The sequence below is a fragment of the Amblyomma mixtum genome, chromosome 6 (assembly GCF_055824585.1).
Source record: "Amblyomma mixtum isolate Tamu chromosome 6, ASM5582458v1, whole genome shotgun sequence".
NCBI classification, from domain to species: domain Eukaryota; kingdom Metazoa; phylum Arthropoda; class Arachnida; order Ixodida; family Ixodidae; genus Amblyomma; species Amblyomma mixtum.
Genome location: NC_143017.1, coordinates 95,176,349 through 95,191,691, shown reverse-complemented (window position 1 = coordinate 95,191,691; position 15,343 = coordinate 95,176,349). Strand labels below are relative to the sequence as shown.

General features: G+C 49.0%; 1 pseudogene; it reads right to left on the bottom strand.

The window, feature by feature from the left end:
• Nucleotides 1-221: 221 nt before the first annotated feature.
• LOC149339754 (ubiquitin-conjugating enzyme E2 Z pseudogene) lies at nt 222-14,658 on the bottom strand (annotated as a pseudogene).
• Between the last annotated feature and the right edge of the window lie 685 nt (nt 14,659-15,343).

Genomic DNA, 15,343 nt, shown 5'->3' with positions numbered 1-15,343 from the left:
GGGGCGTCGGGCATCCGTGGGTGACCTCATTACTTCGAATCCACGCACTCTGACGTCATAACCATTTCGGCCAACCGAAAAGCATGACACCTCTGCTGACAACCTTCTGTCGACAACGATTAGGCATTGAAGGCTTTCGATTTAAAAAGAGTGATTGAAGGTGACGTCATAATACAGTGAGATGCACACACGTACCAGCAGTTTGATGGATGCTTCATGCATCACCGGCCCTGAATGCTCGCTGGGTCCCTCCTTGCAGTGGTGTTCCTATCGCGCTTTTGAGGGTCACTGGACGGTTCGGACAGTGAGAGGGACAGTTCTCGTCGCGTCTGCGGGGAGCGTAAGAACATGTTCAAAGCTCTGCACATACGTACACTGAAGTTACTGGAGATCAGTGTATGAGTTCGTCGGGCAACGGTGTGTGTTCCGTATGCGCATTTTTATACCTTCGCGGGTTTCACTGTCGCTTGGCTCTGTCGTTTCTTTTCTTCCTTCTGCGTCATTTCTCACTTTTCTTTTTATATGCACGCCCAGCAGTGTTCCGTCTGTCCCATATTTTATAACTTTAACTGATTTTATTTTAAAATCTTTAAGAGACGCGTTGATGTGGTATCTGCAAGTGGATTGTACAGTGACCGAGGCGGACATTATGTACTTGACAGAGCTCAATCATTAGGCGATTAATCAATTAAAGATAACTGGTCAACTTTTTAATTGTCTCTTTTTGGGGACCGGATTATACTGCGAAATTGAAGGCCGTGGACATTGAACGTGTCCGCAGTACATAAATGTTCTTTATCTATAATGTGGTTCGAAATATCGAACGGCAGAATTACGCATTTCAAAGCCATTTGAAATGGCTTTCCCGCATTGCATATTGATAAAATGATGTCACTGCGGGTAGTATCGTCGCCGACATCACACTAGCTATTTCGACGTCATAAAATACGCCAATGGCGTCCGTATTTGCTGCATAACAAATATTAGCGACACAATAGTATGAATGGCCAACGCGGGTAAGCCAGCTCAACGAGCTGCCAAATGCGTATTTTTGACGTTCGAAATTTCGAACCATATTGCCTATAAAGAAAGTTAAAAACTAGGCTCTCCTTCGATGTTGCAATTTCGTAGTTTAATTTTGCACCCTAAAATCAAGAATAAAACTTCCTTAGTTAATTGCAGTTCATTAATCGTCTAATATTTGAGCTCGATAACGTACATAATGTCCGCCTTCCCAGTCGAGAAGCACGACAGAGCGTGTCAAAAAACGAGAAATGTTTTGTCATTCTGGCGTAGCGACAGATTTTTCTGTTGCTTTGTAGTATTTGTCTTTAGTTCTGTAGTTTTTTCTTTAGTGCTCTTCTGTTGTATATAGTTGTGCAGTACTTTTCTGTAGCAGCTGCACAAAATTCTGTTGTTACTGCAAACACCTCTGCTGCTACTACAAGTTCACGGGCAAGATCCCGGCCGCGGCGGTTGAATTTCTTTGGAGGAGAAATTCTAGAGGCCCGTGTACTGTGCGATGTCAGTGCACGTTAAAGAACCCCAGGTGGTCGAAATTTCCGGAGCCCTTCACTACGGCGTCTCTCATAGCCTTAGTCGCTTTGGGACGTTAAACCCCATAAACCTAAACCATAACTTTTTGTTGTTTTTTTAAATTGGATTGCAGTACAATACACTTGCACAGACCAAACCGACGTATCGCTCGTACTTTCTCTAAATAAACATTTGTAAACGTTCAAAAAAAAAAAAAAAACACGCACCCGGAACAGGCCCCGTAAATCGCCTGAACAGGTACCATTGAAAGCCTCCAAGCGGCGCCCACTGGAAACACGGTCGGGTCGCACTTACAGGCTTCCGCATCGCCGCGCACGTGATTTTCCGTTCGAGCGGGTGCGCGCTGACTGTTTCTACGATTAGAGCGACCACAGTGAAACCAATGTTAGATAGCGGGCATGCATCCGACTTCGCAGCTTTGCGGGCCGATCTATTAGATATGCACGCGCGATATGCAGACCGCGGGCTAATGTCACAAAGCTCGCCTACGATCACGACTGCATCGCCTTTTTTGTTATTTGAAATTGGTGCCTTTGTCCACGCGTTGCGTTTGTAGAGAAGACAGATGCACTTGGTGTTCCTGGAGGGCGTTTTGAGACGGCGCCAAGATTGACACGGCGCTGCGTCAGTGTGATTCCTGCCTCGCATGCCCGATCAAGCGGACAGCGACAAAGGCGAGCGCGAAAAGTGCTTCGAAGGCTGGCGCGTGGCGGACACGCTGAATGCAAATCAACGATGATGTTCAGATGTTCACCACCTATGCCGAATTAGACAAGGATGTGGCAGGCTGTTGAACTGGAGAGGACCACCCTTTGCCGCCGTCGGCACCACTATGATTGAAGCAGCGCAACGCAGCGTGTTTGAATAAAGCAGCGTGCTTCGCCGCGGTCTGTCCCCTGTCATGCACCTCGTACTCATCATAGTGTCATGTTCTTGGTTTATTGGTTTATCGGGGTTTAACGTCCCAAAGCGACTCAGGCTATGAGGGACGCCGTATAGTGAAGGGTTCCGGAAATTTCGACCACCTGGGGTTAACGTGCACTGGCATCGCACAGTACATGGGCCTCTAGAATTTCGCCTCTATCGGATCGAACCCGCGTCTTTCGGGTCAGCAGCCGAGCGCCATAACCACTGAGCCACCGCGGCGGCTCACAGTGTCAAGTGCATTCAACACGACTGCGGCATAACAAATCGCAACATCTAAATGGGAACTCAAGTTAGTTCGACAAGCTGTTGTACATGTATATTTGCGAGTGGCACGTTTCTCGTTATTCTGTCGCACAGCGTTGGCGCCAGCGCCGAAAGAGGTCCCGCGCATCTTGCCTTTGAGGGATGCCTCAGCGATCGTAGTAAGTATCGCAAGTCAAGCTTTGTCTTAACATTAGAGAAAGGTTTTATTCTACCGAGTCATAATTTTGCAGACCTCTTTAACCTGAGTGCAAAACGAGTTTGTTTTGTTCGGAGTAATGCAAGGAATGCGTCGAAAGTAGCGCACCGCCTGTGCCAAAAAATAACAAGGAAATGGTGTTCACTACTGAGCAGTACAGCGGAGCCCTTACGGCACCGCTAAAGACCGAAATGTCTCGAAAGGTGTGGACAAGTATTCTCCTTGCCTTACGCAGATTTAGAGCTTAAAGGCCCCCTGCCCACCCGCGGCCAGCAGACACTCTCTACCTCACTTTGAGCGAGCCTCCTCTCCTTCCATTCCCTCCTCGAAATTTTTCTCTCCCGCTCCTCGTCGAGTAGGCTCGGCAAGGCAAAATCACCCCTTCCTTCTCCGGTGTAAGCCGGAGGCGTGGTGTCTGTGGAGTGCGTCACAGGGCGACGTCATGGCCCCGCCTTCAATAGAATTCTTTTCTTGGTTTTTGCATTTTCTCCGCACACTGAACGATCGAGAGGCGCGATCGGCTCGACCACCTAGACTTGTTAGCGAGCGCATCCTTTCATACATCTGTTTGTCATTCCCAGTTAACGAGCCACCTTTTCATTTTCTTTTAGGCCTCCCCACCGTTTCACGAGCGGAGGGGCGGAAGTCGGTTGTGTTCGAAACACACGGCGAAGCGCGGACCCGGCAACCGCCCGTTTGCTTTTCTCCATGCGTGTTTGTGTTCTGTGTGTTTGTGTCTTTTCTCCGCTCCAAAGCATATGTCATTCATTGGAGTCAAGGCGTACGCAAGATGCACGAAAGATAAGCGGTATGTGTGCGGAGCGGTAAAGTGGGCGAGCGAGGGAAAGGCTCTGCTGCACTACTAATTAAAACCTTGTTTTGGGGGGCTCGCATAGAAGAAAAGAAACTGAGAAGGGAGCGCGCACGCAGAGCGTCTCGTGACGGGATCACGGCGGGGGGGGGGGGGGGGGGGGCGAGCCAACTCCCTCAGTTTTACTGTTTTTTTACTTTTTATGGCTAGGGTTCAAGGCTGTCGCCGCACGCTCCCTCCGCAGTTTTTTTTTTTTGTTCCTTCATGCGGGTTTGTAGGCATGAGCCAGAACAGAAGGCGCTGCGGAAAGCGTTGTGCAGACGACTCGACGCCAAGGCTACGCCCAACCTTCTCCCGTCAGTCAGAACGATGCACCAATGGAGTGCCTTTAGCGAAAGTAGCCCCCCTTGACGTCAGCGGGGTGCAGAGTAGTGGGCCGGGCCCGTTTTTGAAGGAAGGAAAGAACGAACGGGCTTTGATTTGAATTTTCGCAGCTTTTCGGGGCGCGCATGGCTCTAGTATTTTGCAGAGGTTATCTTCGATGCCTCATCTATGCAGTGGGCTTGTTTTTCAAAAATGTCCGGACCCTGGTCAGTGGCCCTTTAAGGGGATGCCATAAGTGCTCCGCTGCATGGCTAAGAAACAGACACCGTTGTCTCTTTAGTTCTGGCAAAGACGGGATGTTTAAATCGAATATAGCTTTAATTATCTACCTAATAGCTTTATTTCCTAATTTATTTTATTTTATTTATTTTCTAATATTCTAATAGCTTTATTTAGTACCAGATGCCTGATTTTACTCTTTAGGACATATCGTGCACCTGCGAGGCAGGAAAAAAAAAGGCCTGCGCAAGCACATATGAGCTGTAGTGCTCTATGTAAACTCCACATAAAAATTTGCAGATGATTACGATAATCGGTAATGCGGAATTTGAGCGCAGCTCTTCAAACGCCATCTATCACCACTGGCAGGTGGCATGACGCTGCTAGTCACCCTCCGGGATCTTCCCGTGGCAGCCACCTTCCGGTTGTCCATTACTCCGCTCTCGCCGCGGCAGGTGGCGTTTCGCTCTGCTACTACCTGCCAACACGCCACCTGTCACCACTGGCAGGTGGCGTGACGCTGCTAGTCATCCTCCGGTATCTTCCCGTGGCAGTCACCTTCCGGTCGTCCATTACTCCGCTCTCGCCGCGGCAGGTGGCGTTTCGTTCTGCTACTACCTGCCACCACGCCACCTGTCACACGCCGTAACACGCCACCGACGACGCCGACTACGACGCGGAACGCAGAGCTGCGCTCTGAAAGACGTCTGCATAAGTGGCATAAGTAGAAGCTGGGCCAAACCTTCTATAAAAGCTTTAGTATATTTAAGAAGGGAGCCTTCCTAGACAGCATTCTTCGTTGAGCAGTGGAGCAAATTGTTTCTCTATTTCCAGCTGCTCTGCCTGTTCAGTCAGCGGCAGTCGATGCGCTGCTCCCGATCGTAAAGGGGCGTCTGAGAAACTCGTAGGAATGCCTTCCCGGGCAGTTTCTGCTGCTCACAACTTACAGTACTCCGGAAAAGTAGGGTCTATGTGTTTCAGAATCGCGGGGCATAGAAACGACCCCGTTTAGCTTTCTGAGATGTCGTTCCTCAGTTCTATCCAGGCCCTTGGCGGGCTCTTGGAGCGTCTGCCTGCTGAGGCGCAGATGTGCTGTAATGTCCGTATATGTGGTAAGCGGATTCGGTACAGGAGTCCCGACAGAGTCTGGGAATTCAGTGGAACTCCGGGGGAGGGACGCTGTGGCGGCTATGTGCGCAGCCTCGTTCCCTTCCTTGGTGTCCGGGCGCACATACCAGTTGTTTTGTTCTCTGCATTGAGCTATGTTGCGCGTTTGCTAAAGTTTTTCTGGCAAGCGGCGCTATTCTTCCCCTTATATAATTTCGACAGACGTGTTGAGAGTCAGAAATTATGTGCGTGGCATCGGAGTGTGTGGCTGTCAGCGCTATCGCCACTTCCTCGGCTAACGCAACTTTGCTAGTTTTCACCGAGTCCATCCACCTGCTTTCCCTAGTGTATGACCGCGACGGTGCAGATGTCCTCTTGCGTAGGACCCGCCACGTCTACATAATACGTGCCATGTTTGCTCCCGTAATACTTCTCTATAGCTCTAGCTTCTCTCCTACCTTGACAGTGTTCGGGATGCATGTTTTTTTTTTTTTGGTACTGATTTAACTGGTGGTTTATTTCTCCAGTCCTTGAGAATGTCCCCTCTGTCTTCTGTTGTGGGTGGCAGCGCTATGTGCAGATCCTCGAGGACTCGTCTACCAACTTTCATCGTTGATAGCCGCATGATTTGGCTTGTTTGGTGAGCTTCGAGTAGTTCCTACAGAGTGTTATGCATTCCTAGGTGGAGAAGGCGATCACACTCTTAAAAAAAAGTTAGTTAGTTAGGTATAGCTAGTAAAAGTAGCCCTTACTACCTTTTTACTAACTATGGTCGCTAGTTACTACCTAGTTAGTAACCGTTCATTTAACCATAAAATAAAGTCAAAAAGTATAACTGACGCAGACTGTCGTGCTAACAAATTGGTTTTGTAATTAAACATTTCTGTAGGGGCATATGGTTAGGTAAACTAAGCTGTTTCTGCAATATCAACATCATAATTAACGCTGGTATCTTAGCTCAACCGGTAAGAGCCACTAGCCCGTAAATGAGAGTCTGATTTACGGAGTATATAAGACTGAGAAAGATTCACCTGTGCACGCGTAGTGCGCGGGTGTGGCTCTTTCTGATTTGTGCTTTTCCTGCTTTCTGAACCTTTGTGTGCGCACGCTAAGGTTGTTGATGCCATCACTTCGCATAATTTGTACATGTAATGCGTGATAAGCTTAAACCTAAGTGCGTGATTTACAGCCAGCACGCTCTGATAGGTCTGTCTGGATTCTGGAGTCAAACTGGATTTTGGATTCAAACTGACTACGAAGCTTTTTTATTTTTCGAGTACGCATAAATTTGACAAACCACACTAGTACATCGTGCGATGAATCTAGCAACATATATGCGAGTTTCTATTCATTTTCTTAGTGAATACTACTAGCTTCCCGTTACTTACTGCAGTTACTAATAGGGTAGTAACATATGTGACAACCAGTTACTACCGCATAGTTAGAAAAGTACTACTACCTTTTTTCTAAGAGTAGTGGACGTCTTGGAGGGGAGTCCAAGCGTCTTTTTGATGGCCACTCTGACTATTGCGTCTAATTTCTTCTCGTCGCTCTGCTGCAGTTTGAGGTAGGGCACTGCATATGTTATTCTACTAATGAAGAAAGCCTACCCCAGGCGTAACGTCTCCTTTTCCAAGAGTCCGCCGTGCTTTCCAGATACCCTGCCAATCATGATACTGATTTGCTCGCATGTGGACTTTAGTTTGTTAACCGTTATGACATTGTCACCTTTTTGCGGATTTGTAGCCCTAACACGCGAATGGTTTCTACCTCCGACACCGGAGTTTCATCTATGTATCTCTGAATTGTGCTGGCCGATTTTGGTCCCCCGTGATGTAAAGGAGCTCTGATTTCCTGGGTGCGCATCAAAGGCCCCACTCTGCGGTATATACCTACCGGGGGAAAATGTGTCCTGGGTCATAATATTCGCCCATTGGCTAGAGCGTAGTGACGTCATCGGACCAGATAATTCCCAATGGCACGAAGTGGCGTCACAAGACCGGAAGTGACTTCACATCCGGTAAGGCATCAATACCTTCCAATGCTATCGCATTGCCAACGTATAAGGTATTTAGGTGACCCTTTCTATTTTTTTTGTCCCGCGATTTGTATCGGTAATATCAATCGAATAAGTGATCTCGCACTAAGTTCCGTTTTTCTTTTTGTTGTTGATATGTCAGAGAAGAAAAAAATCCCCTGTGGTTTGATTTTTCCTGTTTTAGAGCCTTCGAGTATAGGTAGATGTATATTTGAAAGCACCAGCTCCCTGCCTTTTTCATTGTGACTGCCCAAAGTATACAGAGACGCAAAAGCAGAATTAAGTCACTGCACACTGCGGCTGCAGATTTTCGCACCGCGAAAATCGAAAAAAATTACGGTTCTCTCGGCTTAACCATTCACTTGTTCGAACCCATGTTTTGAAAAGCGAATTCCCTCGGCGCTGTGGCTCAATGAATTTCGGTCCCGGCACGCCGCGCAGCGACGACTATGATTATGCGTCATTCCGTGACGCATATATGCTACGCGACCATCTCTGTCATGCCTGCGCTGCGATGTTGCCTCCGCCCATTGCTCCTGCTCGCACAGGAGAGAGAATGTCACGTGACACGCGCGGCACTAAGTGACGTCGTCGTCGCTTCACGCCATGCTTCACGCTCGCCGAAGACGCACCCTTTTCGAAAAGGACGGGCGGCGGCGAATACTTCTTGTGCCCACGCGGCCAGGGTAACCGCGTTTTCGGAGTTCTAAAGAGCCATGCGGCTATTACTAGCAACCGGCTAGAAATTTTCATTTGCAACCTGGAGCCCAACTGTAACATTCAAAACGTTAACTAATAAGAATCAGTTAACCAGCTTACTAGCAAGCATGGTTCGCCTATTTTATGATGTTCGCCAACACTCGTATTACAAGGTCGCAGAAGCCGTCCCGATGTCTCAAGCCTAGATTTAAATATTCTGGGTCAACGTCTCTGAAACAGCCAGTATACGTTGCTTCATTGCTGAAGGGTATAACGTAATATCAAAAACAGAAGTGCCCAGGACGTGCGAACGATCACAAAAAGCACATCGATCGCGCCGATGCATTTCTTAACGCCATATCCATTCCTGCTGCAAGGGGCGATAGTCCGATCTTTCGGATCTATATTTGTAACCTTTCGGCAGGACGCAACCGCGAGCTGCTGGTAAAATTCAATAAGAAATGTAGCTGGCCGGCGTCTTGCCAAAGTTACGGAATATTCTGTGAAGCACGCCATCTTGTTCGAATGGTCGAGTGGTCGGCTTCTCGCACCGGCCGCAAGGAAGAGCGCCTGCAGCGTGAGGGGTCCGAGTGGCCGCCTGGCTATCTTCTGTTCTCTCCCTCAAACTGGGTAATAGCGTAGCGCCGCGTCGCGTCCATGACACCAAACTACCCTCTGACAGACACTTCTTGTAGAAGTTTGCGCATTTCCTATGAACGAGAGCATTGTAATAATGCTAAAGAAATAAATCTTACGAGGTTGGGTCACGGAGGAAAAAAACTGAGACAGCATGACGTCACGCGGCCAGCGTTCGCAAGCCGAGTGTTTGTGAAGCCGTTTTCTCCCTCAGATTTTCGTTCTCCCAGTCATCCTTTATGTTTTGGTTCTGGTATGTTTTAGTGTGCGCGCTACAGCAAGGAGGTTGATCTACAGTCAGTTTGCCCCGCTAATCCACGCATGCGCGCGCGCAGCGGGGCTATATTTCACCGCACGCTATCACGTGGCGTGATCACAGGAAGGGGGGGGGGGGGGGGATAACTCTTTTTTTTACTATATTTTTACTTGTGCAAACTAGGCTTCAAGGCTCTCGCCGGACGCTTCCTCCTCAGCTTTTTTTTTCCTCCATGGGTTGGGTAATAAGTTGGCGCCATCACACGGTCCCTCATTGAAACAGACGAACAATCGCAATGCTGTGGGAAAGTGTGGGACACTGCAGGCACTCAGACGCTTCCAGACGAGCAACCCTTGACGCGCGAATTGGACGCGCCGTTCTTAGACCGCTGGATGACTTCAGTGAAGCAGCGATGCATTTGAGCCAGCGGCGGTGCGCAAGGGCGTCCGCAGAACTTTTTCCAGGGGGGGGGGGGGGGGGGGGGCGGCGGCGGTAGGTTAGCACCAAAAAGGAACTAGTGCTTAAAAAATATCCCTAATTCCAAAAGGGGGGGGGGGGGGCAACCGCCCCCTCCCCCTTGCCTCCCCTTCCGGAAGCCCATGGCGGCGCGTGCTGGGTATAGTTCTGCCCCCGATAGTATACATACATGTATTGACAGCGGAAGTCTCATTGTGAAAGAAGAAACACAAACGGCCTGCGTAGTCATGAACCGTATCTTCTAGCCTTTTTCTTTTTATGGAAATGGGCCTTTCCCATTCGCTGCCACAGCATTTACAGAGCTGTTTTGAGGCAAGTCTTACTGCACCGCTAGGCTTCCCTGCCTCAGGTATGTGCTTATCTTCATACAGCAAATGCCATGGCGTCAGCTGACACCAAGGCCGAAGGTTTTGTAGAACCATCCCCTTGACCACCGGCGGTGATCAGCTAGGGGTGTCAGCTGCTGCATTTACACGAATGCGATGTAAGCGCACTGCATCCCCTTTTTACTGCGTCACCTTCTTGCAAGCGGATTGCAGAAACAGCCCCGAGGCCGTTGGTGAACTTTTGCTAGGGGGGGGGGGGGGGGGGGGGGCGGTAAGAACTGTGAACTAAATTGTAGTGCCAGATAACTTGCACGTGACGTCAGGGGCGCAGGCGCAATGATAGTGCACTGCGCATAGCTTTCACTAAGCTTTCGCGGGCAAGGTGGCAGCATTTCCGCCGTATTCTCCTGGTTCTCCAATATGGCAGCCAGAATGACGTCGCTCTAAGCCATTCATTGGAGGAGAGATGGGACTCTGCGCATGCGCATCTAAGCTGTCTCGAAGGCGGCGCCACGTGGTGTCGCATCTGAAACTTGAAGCCCTCTGCCGCGATCGCCTAGACCGCGCGCAACAGAGCACGTGGTAGACCGGTCGTCACGATATGATTGCCTACACTAGAGGTGACAGGTTCATTCCGCATTACAGAAACAAAGAAAAAAAACATTCATTGCGCGACAGCGGACGCAGCCCAGCCAGGTTTGGAATGCGGCACATCATGCGCCCGCACAACGAGCGCTGCAGGCGGAAAGCATGGTTGGCCGTTCACTGCGCCCGTGTTGTTTCGAAATTGTGGGGATCATATAACTCCTGCACTGAAGATAAAACCGCGCTCGTCTGGGGCTCACAAAGATGTGGCAGTAAACCGGAGAGTCGTTTTTTTTTTCGTCAACTTTTGGCGCATGGTTTCAGAGACTCGGTATATGTGTACGGCCTTGATTTATAAGCGGGATCACCGCGGCAAAAAATATTTTGACGCTGTCCGCCGGTATTCGCTCCTAGCGGGCCGCAGGCTTTCGCTCTGAAATGAGCGGCGGTTTGTCACTCTTTTCGTTTTTCTTTTTTGACGTCATGCACTGCGTGGGTTGTCTGGTCTCTGGCACAGTTCCAGCTGGCTCGGCAGGGCAAAAAAATAAAACGCCAGTATTATGACACGCTGCATGCATTCTTAGCAGCACTGTACTTAGGCACGTCAAGGAGGCTTGGCTTTCTTTTGATATGCACAAATAAGTATATCTTTTTGTTTTAGTTCTACAATACCAATAATGTTTATAATCAGGGCAGCTAGAATATATTGGCGACTAACGAAGGTTTGGTTTCGTTTATCGGGGTTTAACGTCCCAAAGCGACTGAGGCTCTGAGGGATGCCGTAGTGAAGGGCTCCAGCTCTCTCCCCCACCCCAACCCTACCAGAGAGGAATGGGAGGCGGCCCTGCTCGGACCTTCAGGCCCAAAAGGCTTTGGTCAAGAGGGCTAAGCTGGCGGCTTCGACCAATGGGGTCCCGGAATAGGGACTCCACCCATTGCGGGGCTCTTTAAGAGAGCCTCACCTCTTTTATTAAATAAAGGCTTTTCATCATCATCATCATCCAGAAATTTCGACCACCTGGGGTTCTTTAACGTGCACTGCATGGGCCTCTAGAATTTCGCCTCCCCCGAAATTCAGCCGCCGCGGCCGGGATAGAACCCGCGTCTTTCGGGTCAGCAGCCGAGCGCCGTAACCACTAAGCCACCGCGGCAGGACTAACGAAGGAATAAATAGGATGAATCCCCACCGAGTGTAAGCACATGGCTACATCGGACAGGTACACTTGTTTCGAGAAACAATAGCCGCAAAAAAATTAATCCTGGCACCAGACATGAGCCCGGATAAAACGCCAGGATGTGGCAGTCGTTCTGTTAACTGAGCTAATCAAAATATTTGATGGCTGGACAATTGAAACTCCCAGCGGAAGTGACGTGAGTCACTATTGTTTGGGGAGACAAGAGAAGCGAAAAGAGGGACTCTTTTTTACACATGAAGGAAGCCGGCAGTCTATGAAACCAGGGAGTGTAGGGGACGTTCCTTTCTTTATTTGCGTTGTTAATCAATGGGAGATTAACAGTGCAAATATATTATTATAAAGCAGAACAAAAAAACAACCACATGCTAACACTCTAAGGGTACGGTTACACTACATATAAATACTCTCGAAAGCAGAAGATTGGACAGCCGTCACTGTAGTTCAGTTGGTAGAGCACCGGATGCAAAATTCGGTGGTCATGGGTTCGGATCCCACTCGGCGGAATGCGGATGTTTCTTCTGCTTTCTAATCAGTTATTTTTAAGCGATAAAATAATTACACTATTAATATTTCATTCATTAACACAATTAAAAAAAAAGTTGCAAGACAGGTCTTCGGCTCCCGAACCATCGGCGGCTGGCCCTTAAGGCAGAAGACGATGAAAAGTGAAACAACGTTCCGATGCTCGTGCGTGCTCTGGACTGGCCGCTGCCTCTGGTCTGTACCTGGGCTGTTCCGCTAGTCGTTCGCGACGCAGCGCCTTGGAAGACATCCTGCACTACAATGTGTACAAAAATTCGGCTTTTGGGAGCTAGTCATTCTTGTATTGCTCGGGAAAAGCAACCTGCGCCTCACAAGCCCTATCGGTGGCTGTGTTTGAAATAGCCACCTCCCAGTGAAATGGCGCATCGCTTAACCATTGAGACACTTCGCCGGTAGTGGTATGAGAACCAGCCGTGTCACACATTCTGCCCGCGGCGGTTGAATTTCTTTGGAGGAGAAATTCTAGAGGCCCGTGTACTGTGCGATGTGGTCCAAATTTCCGGAGCCCTCCACTACGGCGTCTCTCATAGCCTTAGTTGCTTTGGTACGTTAAACCCCCATAAACCAACCAACCAACCAACCACACATTTTGCATAGTTGCGAAGTCAGATTAGGAATAGAATCACAATCGGAATTTTCTATGGTGAGCCAAGTTCCAAAATTTTGGGGGCCCTCACATTTTTTGAGACGTACGTGCCGATGATTGCTCCCCTGGTGATCACATAGTGTAGATGACGTCCCGAGCATCTCAATCGTCTTCTTAGATGGCGGAGAGTTCACATAACCGCTAAAGCGGTTAAGCGATGCGCCGCGGTCCCGACCTGTGGATGTTGCAAACAGAGCCTGCGCTGGGACTTGAGAGACCCACGTTGCTGCTGCCACGGTTGGCACTTGGCAAATGCAGTTAATTTGTTTGGATTAATAAAGAAGGAAGCTGTTTATGAACACTGTGCTTGCCATACGACTTTAAACGGGACCCTAGAAAGAGCGTAGATGAAATATTTACTTCCTAAACGAATTGCAAACCGTCCCGCGGATGTTCGCCGTGGTGGTTAATTGCGAATTTCGGCGACTATAGGGCGTTGCGAAAAGCTGGTACCAGCCGCTGGTTATAGCAGTCAGGCGCGGGACGTCTGTTGTCCTGTATATGGGATATATATGTATATATGGATATAATAATGCATTTGTATTGCATCGGGCAACACAGGCAGCTAAGTACTCAGATAAACCAGTGAAAACTGACGTTTTGGTGCGTGCGCACAATTTTTATATTATACCGATAGCATATAAAATATTGCCCATGGAATGGGTGTGGTATGGTATGATAACGCACTGAGAACACAACATAGCATAGCACAGCATAGCATTAATTCTTAACCTAATTCGTCTTCCTGTTTATATTGCACAGGTTTACTGAAGCTGGAATCAATCTATTCGCACAGAAGTCTCTGCTCATTAGGACAGCATCAGACTTGTTGATCTTGTTGACCTATTTGTTCTGGTTTCTGAGTCGCGTGAGCTGCGTGTCTTCCTCCGCGGCTTGGCTTGGCGAAGTATTATTGGGTCATTTAAATTGTCATTCAGATGGAGATTTACCTGTGTGAATGATATCAACAAGATTCAAGACCCCTGCACCGGAAAGTCGTTTTTGAAGCTTCGCAGCGTCAACTACTTATTGCTCACGCACTTGCACTTTTAAATCCTGCAATCGCTTGCTTAGTGCTCTGTACTGGAGCTGCGTGTCGTGACTGAATAGGATCGGATCAGTAAGTACCCTGCCATACATATGACGGTTGGCGTTGATCGCGTCTTCATACTTGTCGTAGTACTTTAAGAAGCACTGCAGCACGATCTCCCTGAAGGCCAGTGGCAGCCGACCGTCCTTCTTCAGCGCTGCCTCCACCTGGTCGCAAACCGCCACCCTGATTGTCTCGTGCTGAATCAAGGTGTGGTAGCGGTCGGCGTCGCCCGGCTTGAATTCTCGTTGAAAGGCGTCGAAGTAAGGGCGCGCCCCCATCAACGACCGGATTCCAGTCAGGAGGCTCGACAGGCTCTCGATCGGACTCCAGGTGGACCTGCCCGCTGTGCCGAGGATGCTTAAGCAGACCATCCCGGTTTGATGGAGGTGCACGTGAAAACGCACTCGTTCAGCGTCCGTCGTCAGGAAGCGAACACGCGGTGGGTCTACCGGGTACGTCGGCGGGAACTTGATCAAGAACAGGAAGAAACCACCTTCGTACGGCGTTCCGGGGGTGCCCTCGATCAAGGCGTAGATTTTGGTGACGTCGCGTTCCACGGGCGAGATGTGCAGTAGCGGTGGGCGACTGGCGCTGAAATCGGCGATGTCTTTTTTCACTCGCGACAGGCACACTTCAGACGGCTGCTCGTTCGCGCATTCCAGGGGGTCCCAGAAGCGCGGACTTCTTACAACTGCCATCTGCCTCAGCTATATCGCTAAAGAATTCGGAAAAAATTTTGAAATCGAGATCAGTATTGAATCATCGGCAGAAAAACGCCGGTCTTCTTCTTCTCCTTCTTCTTCTTCTTCTTCTTCACCATATGAAAATGGCACATACCCACGCGGTGGGATTGGCCAAGGTACGGTGGTGAATGCCAAGGAGGTACATGTGCGGGGAAAAAAAAGCTAAGTAAAATAGTAGACTGTTTGAAATTAGAAAATATGTATGAGTTGTTAAAAATCTTTAATAAATAAACTAATCAGATATTTCAGGAATAAAATAAAATACGCTTTTTGGACATTCGGTGGAATTTTATATGGATTTAACAGGGTAAGCGACCAGTTGCACTGATGTAATCATGAAGGTAGCCGCAAATAGTGCTTAACGAGAATCCCGTGGCGCTCGCACCAAACGAGAGCAGAACGGGTAGAGACAAAGGGAGTCCTAACCTCGAAAGAGGGACTTTGCTGCTCGAGGGATGGCTGCTCGTGTACTTCTTCTTCGGCGTGCTAGTGAACGCGCACTGGCGAATTGGGTTGACGCATTTAGGGCGACACTGTTGCCCACTATAGGGGTCAAAACCGAGATCAAACCTTTTGGCCGCCTCGTGAATTCGTTGAGAAAGGTAAGATTTGGGTGTTCCTTTGATGGCGGCTTATTTGC